Raw genomic sequence first — 5,025 nt, forward strand, 5'->3', positions numbered from 1 at the left:
GTGTGTTTCTCTCTGTATCCCTGTGTGTGTGTGTGTGTGTGTTTCTCTCTCTCTCTCTGTGCCTGTGTGTGTGTGTGTTTCTCTCTCTCTGTATCTGTGTGTGTGTGTGTTTCTCTCTCTCTGTGGCTGTGTGTTTCTTTCTCTCTCTCTCTCTCTGTATCTGTGTGTGTGTTTCTCTCTCTCTCTCTCTGTGCCTGTGTGTGTGTGTGTTTCTCTCTGTATCCCTGTGTGTGTGTGTGTGTTTCTCTCTCTCTCTCTCTGTGCCTGTGTGTGTGTGTGTTTCTCTCTCTCTCTATCTCTGTGCCTGTGTGTGTGTGTGTTTCTCTCTCTCTCTCTGTGCCTGTGTGTGTGTGTGTTTCTCTCTCTCTGTATCTGTGTGTGTGTGTGTTTCTCTCTCTCTGTATCCCTGTGTGTGTGTCTGTGTGTTTCTCTCTCTCTGTATCTCTGTGCCTGTGTGTGTGTGTTTTTCTCTCTCTCTCTCTGTGCCTGTGTGTGTGTGTGTTTCTCTCTCTCTGTATCCCTGTGTGTGTGTGTGTGTGTTTCTCTCTCTCTGTATCCCTGTGTGTGTGTGTGTGTGTGTTTATCTCTCTCTGTATCCCTGTGTGTGTGTGTGTGTGTTTCTCTCTCTCTCTGTATCCCTGTGTGTGTGTGTGTGTTTCTCTCTCTCTGTATCTCTGTGCCTGTGTGTGTGTGTGTTTCTCTCTCTCTCTCTGTGCCTTTGTGTGTGTGTTTCTCTCTCTCTGTATCCCTGTGTGTGTGTGTGTGTGTTTCTCTCTCTCTGTATCCCTGTGTGTGTGTGTGTGTGTTTCTCTCTCTCTGTATCCCTGTGTGTGTGTGTGTGTGTGTGTTTCACTCTCTCTGTATCCCTGTGTGTGTGTGTGTTTCTCTCTCTCTGTATCTCTGTGCCTGTGTGTGTGTCTGTTTCTCTCTCTCTGTGCCTGTGTGTTTGTGTGTTTCTCTCTCTCTCTCTGTGCCTGTGTGTGTGTGTTTCTCTCTCTCTCTGTGTCTCTGTGTGTGTGTGTCTCTCTCTCTGTGCCTGTGTGTCTGTGTGTTTCTCTCTGTGTGTGTGTGTGTGTGTGTGTGTGTGTTTCTCTGTGTGTGTGTGTGTGTGTGTGTGTGTGTGTTTCTCTCTCTCTCTCTGTGCCTGTGTGTGTGTGTGTTTCTCTCTCTCCCTCTGTACCTGTGTGTGTTTCTCTCTCTCTCTCTCTGTATCTCTGTGTGTGTGTGTGTTTCTCTCTCTCTTTATCTGTGTGTGTGTGTGTGTTTCTCTCTCTCTGTATCTGTGTGTGTGTGTGTGTGTTTCTCTCTCTCTGTGCCTGTGTGTGTGTGTGTTTCTCTCTCTCTGTATCCCTGTGTGTGTGTGTGTGTGTGTGTTTCTCTCTCTCTGTATCCCTGTGTGTGTGTGTGTGTGTGTGTGTGTGTTTATCTCTCTCTGTATCCCTGTGTGTGTGTGTGTGTGTTTCTCTCTCTCTCTCTGTGCCTGTGTGTGTGTGTGTTTCTCTCTCTCTCTCTCTGTGCCTGTGTGTGTGTGTTTCTCTCTCTCTCTGTATCTGTGTGTGTGTTTCTCTCTCTCTCTCTGTATCTGTGTGTGTGTGTGTGTTTCTCTCTCTCTCTCTGTGCCTGTGTGTGTGTGTGTTTCTCTCTCTCTCTCTATCCCTGTGTGTGTGTGTGTTTCTCTCTCTCTGTATCTCTGTGCCTGTGTGTGTGTGTGTTTCTCTCTCTCTGTATCTCTGTGCCTGTGTGTGTGTGTGTTTCCATCTCTCTCTCTGTGCCTGTGTGTGTGTGTGTTTCTCTCTCTCTGTATCCCTGTGCGTGTGTGTGTGTGTGTTTCTCTCTCTCTGTATCCCTGTGTGTGTGTGTGTTTCTCTCTCTCTGTATCCCTGTGTGTGTGTGTTTCTCTCTCTCTGTATCTCTGTGCCTGTGTGTGTGTGTGTTTCTCTCTCTCTCTCTGTGCCTGTGTGTGTGTGTGTTTCTCTCTCTCTGTATCCCTGTGTGTGTGTGTGTGTGTGTGTGTTTCTCTCTCTGTATCCCTGTGTGTGTGTGTGTGTGTGTTTCTCTCTCTCTGTATCCCTGTGTGTGTGTTTCTCTCTCTCTGTATCTCTGTGCCTGTGTGTGTGTGTGTCTCTCTCTCTGTATCTCTGTGCCTGTGTGTGTGTGTGTTTCTCTCTCTCTCTCTGTGCCTGTGTGTGTGTGTGTTTCTCTCTCTCTGTATCCCTGTGTGTGTGTGTGTTTCTCTCTCTCTGTATCCCTGTGTGTATGTGTGTTTCTCTCTCTCTGTATCCCTGTGTGTGTGTGTGTTTCTCTCTCTCTGTATCTCTGTGCCTGTGTGTGTGTGTGTTTCTCTCTCTCTCTCTGTGCCTGTGTGTGTGTGTTTCTCTCTCTCTGTATCCCTGTGTGTGTGTGTGTGTGTTTCTCTCTCTCTGTATCCCTGTGTGTGTGTGTGTGTGTGTTTCTCTCTCTCTGTATCCCTGTGTGTGTGTGTGTGTGTGTGTTTCACTCTCTCTGTATCCCTGTGTGTGTGTGTTTCTCTCTCTCTGTATCTCTGTGCCTGTGTGTGTGTGTGTTTCTCTCTCTCTCTGCCTGTGTGTTTGTGTGTTTCTCTCTCTCTCTCTGTGCCTGTGTGTGTGTGTGTTTCTCTCTCTCTCTGTGCCTGTGTGTGTGTGTGTCTCTCTCTCTGTGCCTGTGTGTCTGTGTGTTTCTCTCTGTGTGTGTGTGTGTGTGTGTGTTTCTCTCTGTGTGTGTGTGTGTGTGTGTGTGTGTGTGTGTTTCTCTCTCTCTCTCTGTGCCTGTGTGTGTGTGTGTTTCTCTCTCTCCCTCTGTATCTGTGTGTGTGTTTCTCTCTCTCTCTCTCTCTGTATCTCTGTGTGTGTGTGTGTTTCTCTCTCTCTTTATCTGTGTGTGTGTGTGTGTTTCTCTCTCTCTGTATCTGTGTGTGTGTGTGTGTGTGTTTCTCTCTCTCTGTATCTCTCTGTGTGTGTGTGTTTCTCTCTCTCTGTATCTCTGTGTGTGTGTGTGTGTTTCTCTCTCTCTGTATCTGTGTGTGTGTGTGTGTGTTTCTCTCTCTCTGTATCTCTGTGTGTGTGTGTGTTTCTCTCTCTCTGTACCCCTGTGTGTGTGTGTGTGTGTGTGTGTGTGTTTCTCTCTCTCTGTATCTGTGTGTGTGTGTGTGTTTCTCTCTCTCTGTATCCCTGTGTGTGTGTGTATGTGTGTGTGTTTCTCTCTCTCTCTTTGTGCCTGTGTGTGTGTGTGTTTCTCTCTCTCTCTCTGTGCCTGTGTGTGTGTTTGTGTGTTTCTCTCTCTCTCTCTGTGCCTGTGTGTGTGTGTCTCTCTCTCTGTGCCTGTGTGTCTGTGTGTTTCTCTCTCTGTGTGTGTGTGTATGTGTGTTTCTCTGTGTGTGTGTGTGTGTGTGTTTCTCTCTCTCTCTCTGTACCTGTGTGTGTGTGTTTCTCTCTCTCTCTCTGTATCTGTGTGTGTGTCTCTCTCTTTCTCTCTCTGTATCCCTGTGTGTGTGTGTGTGTGTGTGTGTGTGTTTCTCTCTCTCTGTATCTGTGTGTGTGTGTGTGTGTGTTTCTCTCTGTATCTGTGTGTGTGTGTGTGTGTGTTTCTCTCTCTCTGTATCTCTGTGTGTGTGTGTGTTTCTCTCTCTCTGTATCCCTGTGTGTGTGTGTGTTTCTCTCTCTCCGTATCTCTGTGCTAGTGTGTGTGTGTGTTTCTCTCTCTCTCTCTGTGCCTGTGTGTGTGTTTCTCTCTCTCTGTATCCCTGTGTGTGTGTGTGTGTGTGTGTTTCTCTCTCTCTGTATCCCTGTGTGTGTGTGTGTTTCTCTCTCTCTGTATCCCTGTGTGTGTGTGTTTCACTCTCTATGTATCCCTGTGTGTGTGTGTGTTTCTCTCTCTCTCTATCTCTGTGCATGTGTGTGTGTGTGTTTCTCTCTCTCTGTGCCTGTGTGTTTGTGTGTTTCTCTCTCTCTCTCTGTGCCTGTGTGTGTGTGTGTGTTTCTCTCTCTCTCTCTGTGCCTGTATGTGTGTGTGTCTCTCTCTCTGTGCCTGTGTGTCTGTGTCTTTCTCTCTCTGTGTGTGTGTGTGTGTGTGTGTGTGTTTCTCTCTCTGTGTGTGTGTGTGTGTGTGTGTGTGTGTGTGTGTCTCTCTCTCTCTGTATCCCTGTGTGTGTGTGTGTGTTTCTGTCTCTCTGTATCCCTGTGTGTGTGTGTGTGTGTTTCTCTCTCTCTGTATCCCTGTGTGTGTGTGTGTTTCTCTCTCTCTGTATCTCTGTGTGTGTGTGTGTGTGTGTTTCTCTCTCTCTCTGTATCCCTGTGTGTGTGTGTGTTTCTCTCTCTCTGTATCCCTGTGTGTGTGTGTTTCTCTCTCTCTCTCTGTATCTGTGTGTGTGTGTTTCTCTCTCTCTGTATCCCTGTGTGTGTGTGTGTGTGTGTTTCTCTCTCTCTCTGTATCCCTGTGTGTGTGTGTGTTTCTCTCTCTCTGTATCCCTGTGTGTGTGTGTGTGTGTGTGTTTCTCTCTCTCTATCCCTGTGTGTGTGTGTGTGTGTGTGTGTTTCTCTCTCTCTCTGTGCCTGTGTGTGTGTGTGTTTCTCTCTCTCTCTGTATCCCTGTGTGTGTGTGTGTTTCTCTCTCTCTGTATCCCTGTGTGTGTGTGTGTGTGTGTGTGTGTTTCTCTCTCTCTCTCTGTATCTGTGTGTGTGTGTTTCTCTCTCTCCGTATCCCTGTGTGTGTGTGTGTGTGTGTGTTTCTCTCTCTCTCTGTATCCCTGTGTGTGTGTGTGTTTCTCTCTCTCTGTATCCCTGTGTGTGTGTGTGTGTGTGTGTGTGTGTGTTTCTCTCTCTCTATCCCTGTGTGTGTGTGTGTGTCTGTGTTTCTCTCTCTCTCTGTGCCTGTGTGTGTGTGTGTTTCTCTCTCTCTGTATCCCTGTGTGTGTGTGTGTGTGTGTTTCTCTCTCTCTGTATCCCTGTGTGTGTGTGTGTGTGTGTGTTTCGCTCTCTCTGTATCCCTGTGTGTGTGTGTGTGTGTTTC

This window comes from Cetorhinus maximus, chromosome 2 (genome assembly GCF_964194155.1).
Source record: "Cetorhinus maximus chromosome 2, sCetMax3.hap1.1, whole genome shotgun sequence".
In the NCBI taxonomy this organism is placed as follows: Eukaryota; Metazoa; Chordata; class Chondrichthyes; order Lamniformes; family Cetorhinidae; genus Cetorhinus; species Cetorhinus maximus.